Source organism: Lacerta agilis, chromosome 7, assembly GCF_009819535.1.
Source record: "Lacerta agilis isolate rLacAgi1 chromosome 7, rLacAgi1.pri, whole genome shotgun sequence".
In the NCBI taxonomy this organism is placed as follows: domain Eukaryota; kingdom Metazoa; phylum Chordata; class Lepidosauria; order Squamata; family Lacertidae; genus Lacerta; species Lacerta agilis.
Window position 1 is genome coordinate 15,578,720 of NC_046318.1, and position 18,058 is coordinate 15,596,777.

An 18,058-nucleotide genomic window follows, 5' to 3' on the forward strand; every position below is an offset into this window, starting at 1 on the left:
TACGTCATTCACCTTCTGTTCTCTTCCAGATTGACTATACTCTGGGAGGAATTCACTGTTACTTTCCAGTTGTTCCACCAGCACAAGCATGTCATCCTGCTCAATGGCATGATCTCCCCTCTCCTCCAAACATGTGCCAACCCCCACAGAGCCTACAGGGGCAGGAGGATGAAAATCCCATTGCACCACCTCCCACTAGCACACCTATTTGGTTGAATCTGTTCGTCTGTGTGAGTGTGGACATTCCTTATTGTGGCACCCTGGTTATGGAATGGCCTTTTATAACAGATTCAGGTGGTGCCAACCCTGGTGGGTTTTTGATGACAACAAAATTCCTGGTGTTTCCTCAGTGGTGGCAAAATTCTTGTCCATAGTAGAAAAGGTCAGGAGGTGGATAATGAAATGATGTTTAATAATAATAATAATAATAATAATAATAATAATAATAATAAATGTATACCCTGCCCATCTGGCTGGGTTTCCCTAGCAACTCTGGGCGGTTTCCAGCAAAATATTAAAATACAACAATTAATCAAATATTAAAAGCTTCCCTAAACAGGGTTGCCCTCAGATGTCTTCTAAAAGTCAGGTAGTTGTTTATTTCTTTGACATCTGATGGGAGGGCATTCCACAGGGCAGGCCACAGAAGGCCCTCTGCCTGGTTCCTTGTATGATGGTTCAGTTTCTGTCAACTTGTAAACTGTCCTTGTGTGGGTAAGTATGGGCTGCTGGTGTAACTTTGTGATATATCTATACCCTTTGGTAAGAAATGGAATTGAATTTGTAAAGTTTCAGTTGTGTTCTACACAGGGCAGATAAAAATCAATGATTAAATCAGATTTTTAAAAAAATTTAAATTGGATTTTTAAAATAAAATGCTTTTGGAGGAAAAATCTTTCTAAATATAGTTTTCTATTTAATTTACATTATAGTCCAAAGGCTATTCATCAGGAAATAAGGTTTTGTTTTAAGTTTTTAATACAGGTATGTGCTAAAACTCAGTCTAAGGTGTGTGTGTTTTTTAAAGGTTTAACCACATCAGTCAACAAACATGGATACATATGCTATAATATTATTGTTTTGGTTAAATAAATTGCTTAAATTGTTATTAAGGAAATAATTCTTTGTCTCCTTCCAATAAAGTACAGCAGAATTGTCCAAATATAAACTGTTAACTTATTGAACCTCTCAATAATTCCATAATTATCTGTCTATGTATTCCTAATAGTATAACTAAATCAGTAATTTTTGATAAATCTGTAAAAACTACTCCGTTGTTGTTTTTTATTCCAAAAGTGAAACCTTCATCTGGTTGTAAATATTAAGATTATACCAGCAAGAATGAGTTTTTCTGTTGAAAAATAAATAAATTCAATCAAGTCTTACTGACTAGTGATTTAAATTAAATTGATTTGAATCAAATCCACCCTGGTTCTACAAGCTGCAATATTAAATTGAGTACTACCAACTACTCCCTTTTACTACAAGTTGTGCGGCAGCTGCAGTGGCTGTAGTTTACATAATTAAAAACTAGAGTTTTCATCACATTTTATCCAAAAGTGAAATCCCAAGGTAAATTGGAAGGTACCTATTTCAAGTGAAACATCCCAGGAATTGGGAGGGTTTCATAAATAGTTTCAATAGCGGAGAACTGAAAGCTAGAGTCCCTGCTTGACACTCACTGAAAACTATAGTGCAAGTGATTATTAGCCAACTTGTGCTGTGAGCAGCTTCTGCCTCTCATGAGCACTAGGTGAAAACCCCTGCAAGGTGAAGGAATTATCCACAGTGTGAGGAAAAGTCTTTTAAGGCCCAAGGCTGGGGTTGCAGCGAGTTTCAAGAAGACCAGAGAAAATTTATCAGGAGATTTCGGTAAGGTCAAGAAATAACCTGCTTGACACCAATCCTCAAAGCAGGAAGCACAGTCAATAAAAGGCACTGAAACCAGCACAAAGCACTTTATTTTACTTTCATTTAGCAAACCTGTTAGAATACGAAGACATTTTAACAGGCCTATGAAGCTGTTCAGCGTCTTAAAAAGCAGAGACATCACCTTGCCGACAAAGGTCCATATAGTTAAAGCTATGGTTTTCCCAGTAGTCATGTATGGAAGTGAGAGCTGGACGATAAAGAAGGCTGATCGCCGAAGAACTGATGCTTTTGAATTATGGTGCTGGAGGAGACTCTTGAGAGTCCCATGGACTGCAAAAAGATCAAACTTATCCATCCTTAAAGAAATCAGCCCTGAGTGCTCACTGGAAGGACAGATCCTGAAGCTGAGGCTCCAATACTTTGGCCACCTCGTGAGAAGAGAAGACTCATGAGAAAAGTCCCTGATGTTGGGAAAGATGGAGGACACAAGGAGAAGGGGACGACAGAGGATGAGATGGTTGGGCAGTGTCCTCGAAACGACTAGCATGAGTTTGGCCAAACTGCGGGAGGCAGTGAAAGATAGGCATGCCTGGCATGCTCTGGTCCATGGGGTCACGAAGGGTCGGACACGACTGAACGACTACAAATGAAGCTTGTTCTTGGTATGAGCTTTCGTGTGCATGCACACTTCTTCAGATACATGTATCTGAAGAAGTGTGCATGCACACGAAAGCTCATGTACCAAGAACAAACTCGTGCATGCACACGAAAGCTCATACCAAGAACAAACTCAGTTGGTCTCTAAGGTACTACTGGAAAGAATTTCCTATTTTGTTTCGACTATGGCAGACCAACACGGCTACCCACCTGTAACTACAAATGAAGCTGTTAGACATACCCAACATCCAAACCGAATCATGGCCATCTGAAGGCCTTATATGAATGAGTATCAGTAGGATAAATGAAACCAGAAAATTTGTGAACCATGCAGCTCTACTATAAATCTCTTTCCTAGTCATCCAGTAACAGTTTAGTATAGAAGAAATGTTAATCTTTTTACAGTACTGTAAATTGATTATACAACAAAATGTACAAGATCCTTTCATAGTGTAAGGCATCACTGTGTGTTTCTAGACAGTCTTAGCCTTAATGCTTTTCAAGAACCTCTTACACGATATACAAGGGGAACAAGGCTTTAACAAAACATAAAACCGTCTCTCAATCAGATCAGTGTGTCAAAATATGTTGCAGAAAGAGAGCAGTCCTTTCTTACGAAATGTCAATTATATAGCTTTCCCCCCCCTATTGCTAGAAACTGCATATTTGATTAAAAAAAGGAGACCAAATTGCACACTGAAATACATCAATGGGTTTTCTTTGTTGTTTTTCAAGCTTGCCATTTTCTACACTGCAAGAATGTCTCAAGCCTTATTAAACCAAATATTTGAAGTGTGAATGTATGGATTATGCCTGCCAGAGGCAGAAAAAGAGAGATGAGCTAAAAATCAAAAGAAACCTAAGAATAAAGTGCCTCCTTTCTCTTCAGTGATCTCCTTAATTCATACCCAGGAGGGTAACAGACATGTTAAACTGAGTATCTACAAAAATGCAAACGCAACACGCTGGCTAATAACCGTTAATAAATATATAATAGGTATGATGTCATTCAAAATATAACCATATCAATGATATATTTACTAACAGTTATTAGCCAGCGTGTTGTGTTTGCATTTTTGTAGATTGTCACATTTTGCAACACAGGGGTTTATGTTTGTTCATGGTTAAACTGGGTGGCAAACCCTGGATTTTTTGGGTGTGGGTGTGTGTTTAAACCCACAAAATATGAGCTTCTACCAGAAATCAGTCCAGATCATTGGAGGACAAGGTATATTTGTCATCTCTACCACTTTTTGAGAACATGTCTACCAGTTTTAATGCTTATCTGCCACCCTTTAATATGAACTCAGTTTTTAATATACTATTTATGTGTCAAGTTTTGTTTTGTTTTGTTTTTTTAATAGCCACAGAACGGAAACAAACATTGTGATCACAGTGAGGAGAAAACCAATGTGTGCCCAAGAGAAATGCTTATTTACTGTGGCCAAAAGTATAGGATGATATCTAATGCTAGTCATTGTGTATTAGTTGTAATTTGACCCATTTAAATGGGCTTCAGTCAATTGATTTCAGTAGGTGTACTCTGAGTAAGACTTAGTTACACATTACCCGTAATAGTGACACCTCCAGTTAATGCTACCCTTTAGTTTCTCTTTGTCTTTCCCCAAATTAATTCCAAAGGCATTTCATACACTGCTTGCAAACTGGACCTACCAGACATTTCCCTTCCACTTCCACATATGCATTTTCAGTGGGAAAATATCCACTGCCTGGAGGAATGGTGACTTAAAGCAAAATGGACTTAAGCAAGTAAGGGCAGAATACCCCCCCAAAAAATTAATGCATTTGTGCCTGACAGTGACACTTCATCATTTTAAGAAGACATTTTAAGATGGAAACATAAAGCAGGAACATAAAAGTAAAATTTATAAGGACATTTTAAGGAAATGGCAGAGTGAAATATTCAAAAGACACTGGTGTGTGTGTGTGTGTGTGTGTATATATATATATATATATATATATATATATATATATATATATATATATCCCCAAAACCAGAATCTCTTCACTGGTAATTGGAAGGAGTTCAGCCTAAGTACCATGTGAAATGCCTGATCAATTAAGGTAATAAAACACATAGCACTTAATGGCCTATAAAGGGATGACACCCCTACCTGATAATTTTCATTATGCAGACTGTGGTATCCCAGAAATAAATTCCATTTTCTGAATAAATCAGCAGGTTCCCGTGAGTTCTACATTTTATTTCAAACTCATGGGAGTTGTAAGGAGAGGGAGCCCAACACGGGAGTAGCTTTCACTCGCCTATTATCTCATTCTTCTTGGAAGAGCATGTGTATCGATTTTACAACAGATGAAAAGGTGGTATCAGTGATATTATTTGGGATGAGGGGGTAGAGGGAGTTTGGTATGTTTAGCCTGGGAAAAAAGAAGACTGAGAAGAGATATGATAACCATCTTCAAATATCTTAAGGGCTGTCACATGGAAGAGGGAACAAGCTTGTTTTCTCCTGCTCTGGAGGGTGGGACTCAAACCAATGGCTTCAAGTTAAAAGAAAGGATATTCTGACTAAACATACGGAAAACCTTTCTGAGAGTAAGAGCTGCTCAACAGTGGGACTGTCTTCCTCAGGAAGTTGTGGACTCTCCTTCCTTGGCGGTTTTTAAGCAGAAGTTGGATGGCTATATTTCATTGATATTTTAGCTGAGATTCCTGCATTGCAGTGGGTAGGACCAGATGACCCTAGGGGTCCCTTCCAACTCGATGATACCATGATTCTATGATATTGGTTCTAAGTACGCTGGCAAGCAATGTGCAACATGCCCGCTTCGCTTAGAAGCAAAATTATTTTCCAACTAACAAACAGCTGAGAAAATTGAGGTGGGGTTGTATGTTTACAGCAGGTTTTCTTAAAAATTTAATTTAATTTAATATATATATATATATTTGCCAGCTGTCTATTGAGAATAAAACAGGAACTACCGGTATGAGGGGAACTAAAGAGGTGTCAGATCACAGCAGCATAAAACAGCTCCAAAGCATTTCACTTCAACTCTGTATTTGAGTGGCTTTAGTTCTACATCTCACGTTTTCAAATAGCAGATTGCAGTGTGTGGTCTTTTATGTGGGCTACCCTGAACTGCCTCTTCACCAATATGTACCTCTCCCCGCACCAACCCTGCCCTGATCTCTGCACAGCTATTGCTGAACTTCAGCTGTCTCTGAATGAAGGTAAAGCACATTATCAGTCTTGGTACCACACAGATTTCTCACTGTGCTGCTTCAAACAGGACTACTGACATTACACCTCTGCCAGCAGCCCCTGGGCATTGCATTTTTGAGTCATTCTTCAAAGCTGCGGTATGTCTCACATTTGACACCAACAAGCTGAGGCACTGAAACTCTGTGGAACATGACCTGGAGATGGGAGGAACAAAAGATCACCAAGGATCTATGGTATGGCAGTGCTGAGTTAATTTGAGACATGATGGAGACTTCTGGTCAACTGTGCCCTAGGACTAATTAATAGATATCTGAAATAAAAACTTCTAACTCCAAGCAACAAAGACTTTATATGCACAAACTGAAGATGACAGTAATGCTACCCATTTATATATATATACAAGCTCCTTGATACAATAAAAGAAGCTTTTAGTTGCCATCTTACAATAGTTCTGACCTTATATGAAGCTATCTCCTAGAAATCATGGGGCAATGTTTCCTGCCAAACTGTTCTAACTTAAGCTGAAGGTAAAGAATTAACCAGTTTTGCAATCACATGCTTTCCTTTGCCGATAGTTCCCTTTTCAGTCTCAGGTATATATGTATTCATCTTTCGTAGTATGGATAGCCAACTGTTTTAGCCCATGGGCTAGAACTAGCCACCAGAGATTTTCATCTAGTCCTTACCCCTGATCTACTTTCCCACTTGGTGGTATAGAATGGGGCAGGGGCTGGGGGCAGGGGCTGATGGGGGCAGCAGGAATAGACGCATGTGGTGGCGCTCCATCTCACGTGACAATGCTCTTGTGGAGTCAAGTTCACTGGCCTGTCAGGCATGGTTGAGATGAAAATATGTCACCTGTTGAAAATGAGTTCCAGTGAGGGCTTTACACATTTTCACTAGGAAGACCAACATCTGTACACTGCTGCCTTGGTTAATTGGTTTAAATACTGGTATTCTTTTCCTTGATCTGCCTCTTTTGTTTGGTTTGGTTTTCCCGCATGGGGCAGGATCATCCTTTGGAGACATTCAGAAAAGCGTGCAACTTGTGAGGTATCTACAAGTGTTCTGCATTAGTTTTAAGTAAATATGTGATATTTCCTAGAACATTCTTAAATACACACAGAGTCCCCACAAAGTTCCAAAGACTCCCTACTAGGTAAGATCTTCCAACTCATGGAGGATGTTTTGAATGGCAACCGGGGAGGTGGTCACACTCATCTCTAATACGTACATTTTCTTAACATAATATGCTTCAGTTAACTTTGAGTACACCACTTAGAGATTGTTACTACATTAAGCAGTATGCGCTCTCTCTCTCTCTCTCTCTCTCTCTCTCTCTCTCTCTCTCTCGCAACGCAATAAAAAATAAATAATAGAAATACATGAAATATACTCTGATTACTTTCAGAGTGTTTCTGAAGCTTTCCCCATCTTTTTCCTGACTTGGGGGAATTGTGAAATCTTTCCCTGACACTGAACTGTTTCACCATACTGTATTTAAAAGATGCACTTATGATCCTAGCCAGAATATTTTCATTTTTACTCTAACTAGGGTGTTCCAATCACTTATATGGTGAGGTCTAGTATTTGTTGACTCGTATATGTAATTTATCTCTACCTGTACATGCATATAGTTTTATTGGTGCAATGTAGAAGTGAGCACATTACATTGTGTTGTAAAGAGGTACCCCGTTCTTCTTCAATGAATGCATTGAAAACCTTTATAGCTTATGACTTTTGTTGTGTGTTTTATATTTATGGTGCCCATTTACAAGCAAAACTGTCTCTTGGAGTGTCTGAATTCAAAACATTTTTATTGGTCTTATATCAGTTTATATATTTCCATAAACTACGTAGTGAAGTTTAGAATACAAAAAAGAAAGGCATATTCATTGGAGGCGCTGCAGGCAAATCCATGAAACTTGCTAAGAAGCTAGTTTGAAAGTCTTATTTGGGCACCAAAAGACCACCACATTTGCTTCAAATTTCACTTAAGCCAAACTCTGGTGGCAAATCTAGGAATGTACAAATTTCCCATTCTGAAGCACTTCACTACTCTCATTATGTAAGCTCTTCAGTCTCCCCTCAAAATTCCTCAGATGCATGGCCTGAGGCATCACTCCCAGATTCACTTCAAACTTTGCTTATATTTTGCTGGCAGGTCTAGGAAATTGCAGCACAATTCATCAACTCATAAAAAGTGCCCACATCGTTTTGTAGTATCCACTCCCTTAAGGCCTCCTATTTCACAAAAGATGATTTCCTCCAATAAATGTGCATGGACACATTCTTATTTCTCAAATTGTAGCCTAGAGAACAAAGTGAATGTAATAAATAAATAAATAAATCGGGTCCTCCATTAAAGAGCCATAACCCCTGATAGGTGAGCCCCGCATTGTTTGGGCGCAATCTAACCAATGGGTTGCCTCAGAAAAGGAGCAACGCGGGACCTATGTAACCCCTGCGAGGCTTACGGGCTTCCTCTTTGGGGCTATCACAACGGAACACCTGCCCACTTCTCCCTATATTTAGGGCTTGCGCTTGACCTTGCTATGCCATCATGTATCGCCTGCTTTTGGGGCAGGGGCATGGTAGGAATTTTCCCCACTTGGCTGATTGGCTGGTGCCATTTGGATTTTGCCTGCCGCGTAGCAAATCGTCACAACTTGTAAGGTTGCAGATAAGCTCTGGTTCAGGTGATAGGAGTGGCACGTGACGTGGCCAATGGCCATGCCTATGCAATGAAGGGTATTCCGGTAAACGAATCCAGGGCAACACAATGGGTGAATTGGAAGACACAGTGAATTTAATCACCAAGCGTGTTGTTGTCGTTTTAAGGTAAAGGTAAAGGGACCACTGACCATTAGGTCCAGTCACAGATGACTCTGGGGTTGTGGCGCTCATCTCACTTTATTGGCTGAGGGAGCCGGCCTACAGCTTCCGGGACATGTGGCCAGCATGACTAAGCTGCTTCTGGCAAACCAGAGCAGCGCACGGAAATGTCGTTTACCTTCCCGCCGGAGCGGTACCTATTTATCTCCTTGCACTTTGACGTGCTTTTGAACTGCTAGGTGGGCAGGAGCAGGGACCGAGCAACAGGAGTTCACCCCATCGCGGGGATTCAAACCACCGACCTTCTGATCGGCAAGCCCTAGGCTCTGTGGTTTAACCCACAGTGCCGCCCACGTCCCTGTTGTTGTTTTACAATGTGTATTAATCATGGATTGAATACTTTTTTTTTTCCTTCTATTTTTGATTTCCCATGACTACTTATGTTATTTAGTTTGTAAACCAATAAAGCATTAAAGAAAGAAAGAAAGAAAGAAAGAAAGAAAGAAAGAAAGAAAGGAAGGAAGGAAGCCTAGAAGGCAAGAAAAGCCTGAATTGCCTTGTCTTACTTATAAGTTTAAAGAAGATAAATAGTAACTTCCTCCTAAACACCCAATGAAAAGCAGAAAATGATTGTGTGCCCCCCCTCCAATTGTAGTGTAGTGTATCTATTGCTGGACTGTGCTACTTCACAATGCAGGTGGGGAAAGTAAATATACATTCAGAACAAACTCGCCAGTGATAAAAGTAGGATCAGAGCCAGTGTGGTGTAGTGGTTAAGAGTGGTGGACTCATAATCTGGTGAACCGGGTTCGATTCCTCACTCCTCCACATGCAGCTGCTGGGTGACCTTGGGCTAGTCACACTTCTCTGAAGTCTCTCAGCCTCACTCACCTCACAGAGTCTCTGTTGTGGGGGTTTATTGCATCAGGAATACCGGTACTTCAAAGCACATGATTCTGATCGAATTCTGTCAGCTGCTCCTGGATGTCAAGCCACCTGGGAATTTTTTGTACACTGCTCTTGGAAGAAGAGCAGGATGTAACAACAAAACTAAAGGAAGCTGCCAACAGTATAATCTTTGACAAATGCAAGCTAGTCTGCAAGTGGTATCTAACTGAACTTACCCATGCAACCTGCAATGCTAAGGAAACGTCACAGTCAGAAAAACCATGGCAGAAGGTAGGAAAGCAGGGGGACGGGGCCCTAAGGACTATTTAAGGTGCCATCTTTTCTCTTGTTGTGTAGATTCTAACTACTAACAAGTGGTCCAGAGTGCTGGTCTAAATCTTTATCCTATCTCACTGCTGAAAGATTTACCCCACAAATGGGACAACACAGTGTTAGCATGCTTGGAGAATTCAGTTTAATGGCATGGAGACTAATGGATTTACTTTGTTTTAATGTGAACATTAACTCTGTGCACAAATTACCCAGACCACACTTCCAAGAAGAGCGGCGCTGGATTTACATTCAACAGTGCATCCAATGGATCACAGGCTTTGATTAATAGCATCTGCATCATTGTTCAATATCTGGAACTCAAGCTGATAATGCAACAGCTGAATTCACATCAGTTAAGTGCTACCAGCATGAAACAGCAAACAATAACTTGCAGATCTACGATGTGGGAATAGGAAACTGCCAAAATGCTTCTCGGCAAATTTCCAGGGGAAAATAGTTCAATTAGTAGTTGTGATTGTAGCTCCCAGTGAGCTATGGATGTCTTCTCAAAGCTGGCACCCGCACATAGCTCACATCAGCAAGGAGCAAGGTCAGGTATTTGCAAAGGTTCAGAAACTGCTGAAAGACACACTACTGACCCCAACAGCATTTTCATTGCTCGTACACATATGTGGACTATGATATTTCACCTAGACTAGCATCAGGAAACTTTGGAATGATCTACAGATATAAGTTGCTTAAAGAATGTCATATATTAGATGTGTTTTCTGAAAGCAGCAGCCTTTGCCCTAAGCCACATCTCAAATTTCTGAGGCAACCTGTGGTTCTGCAATAGTAAAGGAATGCTCTTGGTATGTTCCCAAGGGCACTGCAACCTTTTCACATGTCGAGGAAACAGAGAGATACTATGGTAGCCCATGAAGGATGGTAAAGGCCTGGAGGCCGGCAGCAGACTCTCTACTACATATTAAAGATCCAGCTTTCTCTAGGGCAGTAATTCCAAAACTGTGCACCATGAGAAATTATTGGAACCTGCAATGCTATACACACTTACTTGGCAGTCAATGCTATTGAACCCAGTAAGACTTCTGCGTAGACATGCTTATGATTACTGGCTGCCATAAGTCAAAGAGGAGTCAGCTTGCTGCCTCACTTTAATTCACCATCTTAACCTTGCCTTCATCCTATCAGACTCCACTGAGGGTGGGTAGTTCTGCTGCATCTTTACAAGGGGTGTGTGTGAGTAGCGCAATCAACGACACACAGTGCAGAGGTTCAGCAGAGTTACACATACTCTTGTTACTTGGAGGAATCTGAGCATTGTGTCTCTGCATAAATTACCACAGCTGCAGACCTTCCAGGTGTCCCTATTTTCCAGGGACAGCTCCGGAATTACAGAAGCCATCTCGGTTTCTGATTCAATGCCAGAATGTCCCGCTTTTCCTTAGGACGTCCCTATTTTCATCAGATAAATGTTGGAGGGTATGGAGTTATGCAGCCCATGAGCCAAGGAGATAATTAACTATACAACCTTCAGAAGACATCTGAAGGCAGCCCTGTATAGGGAGGTTTTTCAATGTTTGATGTTTTATTATGTTTTTATATCTATTGGAAACTGCCCAGAATGGATGAAGGAACCCAGTCAGATGGGTGGAGTATTAATAATAATAATAATAATAATAATAATAATGGAACAGGACATCCCTATTTTCATCTGATAAATGTTGAAGGTTATGTACCTGAAAGTTTTGAAGTATAAGAGTGTTTCTCTGATTTTAAATTGGGGGGAAAGGGACCCCCAACTATCAAAAATACAGGAAATACTGCTTTGTAGGCATAATTTTAAAACTTTGCTAATAAATGCCAACATTTATTTATTTTCATATTGAAAACTCATTTTAAATTTGCAATAAAGTCGCATATGAATGGATCATACATTAGTAGCATAATGTATACAAGATTTCAGATTAAAGCACATATCAAATTAAATTGAAGAGTTTCTTTAATTTTTGTTCTGTTTATGTTACTTTGTGATTATACATAGATTTGTGAATGTAAATTTATTGTTATTTATTATTGAATTATTGAAATTAATCTCTATACAGCTATAAAAAAGATGCCTTGAAGTCTCCAACCCAGTCAAACTCAGACTTAAATCAACAATTCATACTATTGAAGCTGGTGACCCCATAATGTATTATTATAACATATTATTTTCCGTATGTGAATCAATAAGAGAGTGGCAGAATTAGGGTTGATAGACTTTCAATTATTGTGCATTATGCACTTTTAGAAATTATTTAAATAGGCATTTCCATGATGGACTATTATGGGTATTCTGCCTGCTATGGTCCATTAAGTACATATTATGTCCTATAAAAATAGCAATAAAGCTTTATGGAAGGAAAAAATATGCATTATATAAAATGTTATAAAACCCTTGAACGCCTGTGGTGAAAGATACAGCTTGTCATAAGCATTATGTTTTTAAGTACAATGAATAATCCCATCTGAAAAGCTATACACACATGCACACAAATGGAAATTAAATATATACAGGCCATAAATTGATATGAGTGCATGGTCTGAACTCTCCAAATCACTGAATTTTTTGCGATTTTTTAAAAAAAGTATTATTATGACTTCAAAATGTAAGTGCTGTTGAGCAGCCTGTTAGCTCCTTATTTTCTACAGAATTGCCCATTTGCTTTGACTGGCGTCGGAATCCGCATATAAAAGTTTTAGCCATTCTGGAATTACTGTAGCACAATAAAATGTTTTTCATAACACAGTGAAAGTTTCCTGCACCCTTTCTTAATATTATATAGCCAGTATTGGGGGATAATAAAAAGGCAAGTGTAAAAGTTACAATGTGCTTTTCTTCTGCAAGGAAAACAACTGATGACCATTAATCTGAAAGCCCAATTTATATTAAACCTTCCAATCCAAATCTGCCATCATCTATTTGCTGTGTCAGGTATGTTTGTGTGTGGAGGGGTGGGGGTTAGCAATGGCTCTGAAGGTGTCTAGCCACCTAGTGGCTTCCCATTGAGGAGGAGTAAGTGGCTTTTTAGGCAGGAATCAGAGGGTGAGAGCATTAATAGGGTGATTGAAAAACCTGTGGCCTCCAGAAGTGGCCCTTCAAATTTCACTAGTGCATCACACCAGTCAACTGCTGAAAGCAAAAGTTAGGTATTCTGTGGGCGTGGGTGACTAACATGCAACTTTTCAGGAGGAGGAATAGCAGAGTTGCTCTCCTCCTAGAAGCGTAGAACTTTTGTTCCTGTAAATGTTCCCAGTGTCTTAGCCACTGTATCTTTTAAAAATAGTACTATATCTTTAAAAGCATGCAAACGCACAGACAATCCACAGTGATATTTTATGCAATCCATGCTGTTATTTTATGCAAGAAAACTGAAATTTCTATGCAAAGGAATTTGTTAGTTGCTACCTTGCTGCAGCACAGGGCTTGCTCTGGGTTTTTCAGATGTGTCAATCACTTCACTTTGATCTTAAGGTCATAGCGTCTTTTAAAGTGAGGCTATTATTGATTAGCAGAGCAAAACGTGGTTTCTGAAGTTTTCACAATACTCACTTTGAAACACATTTGATACAGCCAAATTAATTTCCCAAAATGAAATACTCTCACATCTCCAAACATTTAAAAACATGTGAAGTGTCTTGCTGGATCAAACTAGTTGCCCATCTAATTCAGCCTCCTGTACACACAATAAGCAACCAGAAGCCTAAGGGAACCCACAAGCAGGATATGAGTGCAACATCACTCTCTCGGTTGTGGTCCCTTCCCCCAATATGGTTTAACTTGGTGCCAGGTTATTCCTCTTCTGCTTTGCTTATTGGCATCTTTACCTTGACTAGACATGGCTTCATTTGCCCATGTAAGTCATTGAATATGGCTTCATTTGCCCATATAGGTCAATAAATATGGTTGTGATGATCAGTTATTATTTCTTTTATTACCATCCAGTATGTCATCATTGACGCGGGTGGCGCTGGGGTCTAAACCACTGCTTGGTCTCTGCTCCTGCCCACCTAGCAGTTCGAAAGCATGTCAAAGTGCAAGTAGATAAATAGGGAGTGCTCTGGCGGGAAGGTAAACAGCATTTCTGTGCACTGGTCTGGTTCGCCAGAAGTGGCTTAGTCATGCTGGCCACATGACCCAGAAGCTGTTTGTGGACAAACACCGGCTCCCCCGGCCTATAGAGCAAGATGAGCGCCGCAACCCCAGAGTCACCCGCAACTGGATCTTATGGTCAGGGGTACCTTTACCTTTATGTCATCATATCAGATGTTATTGGCAATTTTTTATGGGCTGCCACAGGCAATAGGATTAAAGCAATAGGATTCAATGGCCAATTCAGCTTCTCCCCTACAGCTCCTGCAGCCTCCAAAAATCGTATCTAGAGGGGCTTTTGTGGGATGATGGAGACTATAGGGATGGGAGTGAATTGCCAAAAAATAAATAAAAATAAATAAATAAAATCCCCTCCAGGGTCCTGCTTGAAGGACACAAGATGGATACAATGGCACCGGAAGGATAGCACTTCATAAAAGCAAGCAGTGCTCAAGAATTTAGCATATAATTACTGAAGCTAAATTGAAGTTGAATATTATCTGTGGGGTTTGTAGGTTTTCAGGTCTGAGAAATGCATAGACAGTCTGTTCTGGATAGAGCTACAGACCTTCCTGAAGGACCAGATGTGTAGTCTTGGGGTACACCTGAGGTACCCCTGAATCCTACTTTTTCACTTAAGATCCAAGTGCTAACAAACAAATGAGTTTAAGATGGTCTCATAATGTATGGGTGACATGGGTGAAAATATTCCTTCAGGTAACTGGGTTCCAAACTGTTTACAGCTTTATATGTTAGCACCAGTACCTTATGAAGATGAAACCTTTGTGCTATTTCTTCCAACAGTTGAGTGGTGTGTTGAGTTGGTAGCCTGACTGTTGTCTCCCAAGCACAGAACACCAGGGCGTCACCTGGGTCATTTGCTCCTAAAAATGTTCCTTAGTACATTGGGGAAGAAAGACAAGAAGAGAAGTTGGCCTGCATCCCATTCTTTCTCTCCCCTTTCATCTGTGTTTTGAATATCTTCTTTGGGGGCACTCCTAGTCACAGCCAACTTTTGGCTGAAGCCAACACATTCTGCTCCCCATCCTATGAAGAGGCACTGGGTAATGACAATGTTAACATTTTCAGGGGGAAAATATTAGCACAAAATAATATTGTTAAGAGTACAGGGAATTGGTTTTCAGAATAACTCAGGTATAGCCACCCCTGGAACAATCTTTCATAAACCGCTCATAAGTGATTTGAAGCTTTTCTGACTTCAAACTCTTATTGTTTGCTGAATAACTGGAAGGGGCGGAAAGGCAGACAATAAGAAGTGTCAGGATCTGTTTGAAGACTTACTTAGCTGTCGGTTTTGCTACTTCTCTGTATTAGATTTGTGTCAAATCTTGTTAAATGTTAACACTATGATTTCATATGCTTTTGTTATAAGGCAATTTGGCTTGAATTACATCAGCCCCGATGAGGAACATGAAGAATGTAACCCCAATGAGAACATGGTTAGAAATGCAACAGAATGATTTGAATATGCTTTCACAACAGTTGACTCAAAGTAAAGGTGAAGGCTGAAACCTTTATGAAGTCTGCCACACGATCTTACCATCTATGGGATAATGATGCATCCTTAGTTGGGGCAGATAGTTGCATCTTCCCGAACATCAAAACTAATTAATTTAATCAGTGCGTGACAATTTTAATCCATGGGGCTGAGAGCTGAGAGTACACATTTACATTGCTGTGTTGTTGTAATACAGAATGCAATACAAAAGATGGCATTTCCAGAGACCCAAAGTGGAGGTGAATAGAGTGAAGGTAGAGAAGTTTATCACCTTGCAGTGGGATAACAAATATAACTCATTAAGCACAATAAGGAAGTGAAAGAACAAGGTGCAGAGCTGCTGTCATGGCTCATTTCCCCATCACCATCCTCTGGTTGGATTTTTATTGTGATAATATTTCCCCCATTTTTAGCCTGTCTGGTGCTATTGCTCACTCCAGAGTTGTCTACCCCAGTGATGTTCCCAACCCCTAACCTTGTTAGTGCTTCTTCTTATTGCATTATGTACAAAGGAGATTCCATGGTCAACATAATGGTATTATATAGCCAATCAGAATTGGTTATGTGCTATCAACAAGGACAAATTCAGAGTAAGGGCAATATAGGCAGACATTTTTAAAGCAATTAATAACAGTCTTAGAAACAAGCCATTCCTTTGTGGTTGTTATGACTGAAAAGTATAGCGGAAATGACTAGAAGTCTCTTGAGGGATGGTGAGCCAACCTTTCTTTCATTTTGATGCCAATGATCCTAGGAGCATATTGTAATATCAGCACACATCTCAATGGCAATAATGGCAAATGGTATTTTTTAAAAAGAACATTTTATTAAATATTATCTCATCCTGAATAGGATTAAATTCTCTTCAAATTTTCACAAATGATGTGCTGACGCTATTCTTGGACTGTACCATTTCAGATTGTAGCTGGGCAGGGTGTAGCATTGTTTAATATTTCTTTATAAGAAACACACCCTGCACATCCTAATATACCTCAAAACAAGGCTATGCTTGACTAAGTTCAGGGCAGTTGTGTTTGTTAGATTTTAATACAGAACACTCCATCATGTGATGTCCAGACCTTTATTTTGAAGTAGCTCAGGAATAGCCCTGGTTATCTCTCTTGAGGAGGTTTACTTATTAGTTAAGGGTATTTTGTTCTCAGGGACTAACTGCATTTTCTGGTGCACAATTTCAAGCCAAGTTTGAATTTCAAAGATATTAATTTTAATATAATTCTCATTTTCCAATACAGAGAAAGATGAAAGTACTTGTACCCAACTGTATCAGGGAAAGAATTGAGTGCAAGTATAGATCTTTGACCCTGTATTTAAGCACTTTCTCAAACACACATTTAAAAACAATATGCTCACTCACTCAAGGTGCCATTTAATTTTGATTATAGCTTTTTAGGAACCCTTTTGGCTATTAGGAACTGAGCTGAAGCTTCCATTATATTTCACATACCCAATGATATCAGATAGTGATCAGATGGGCTTGTTGTCTTTTATGTGGCACAAAAAGGAAGGGACAATGAAATATTATTAGCTGGAGCCTGTCTCACAAGACATATGGTGATTTGCATAAACTCATATTTGCTCAACTGAGTATTGACTTATGCAGTATAGTATTACTCTGTTCTCCTGCCTGAATTTCCAGTAGTGGAATCTGGAAGGCTTCCATCTTGGAAGCTGAAATGACTGCACCATGCCAAGCTTAAGGTTTGGTCCCAATTGTTTCTCAAGTGTTGGATAGGAGAAATGATATTCTTGGTAAAACATTGGGATATGGTTTGTTCCGTAACAAGGAACTTCATACTCCACATTTGCCATTGTTCCAAATGCAAAGATTGGCCTTTTCTTGCTTGTTGAAGGAAAAGCCTGCACCACACAGAGGCTTTTCTATTGCTCACATTAGTGACCCCTAATCACAACATTCTTAAATCTAAAATGAAGAGCTGTTTACATTAAGGTGCCTTAAGTTGTTTGCACCTGTGGATGGAATTCCTCTGCTGCTGGAATTTGGCCAGCAAGAGAATCTGCCTAGCAAAGAGCATGCTACACTACAAAGAGCTGCTACACCTTTCAGTGAGTTGGGGACTGATCCTGTTTTGAGACCAATGCTGACATCCTGTGTGCCTAGTTGGTTCCCACTGACTCTACTTGTAAAACAAAACAAGTTACTTAAGGTCACCACTTTAAAAAACTTAATCCTATCTGGAGTTAGCTCTGTCTAGCTAAAATCATTTCAGTGATTTTAGGTTTGCCTACCTCCCAACAAGTCACTGAAGGAAACTGAAATTACAAAACCCTTAGACTTCCTGGCAATCAGAGCCTCCAAGAGACATAAATATGGAAGTGTAGGTAGGTTCCCATGAGGCAAGACACAGTGATAACAGCAAGAACCTTTGTTGAACTATGTAACTGGGAAACAGGGGCAAAGCAACTGCTTATATACATTCCTGAAAGCCAGGGCCACTCCCAACGTGATTGGCTGTCTAAACTTCCAAGCTGTGAATCACGACTCAGAGTTCAAGGGCCAATGGCAGAGGCCCAAATCCTGAAATGTTCTGTGACTGGACATCATGTATCAAATCAAAACACAGGAGCTCAGAATGCTTAGTCCAGACTCAAGCTCAGGCAAACACAGACCAC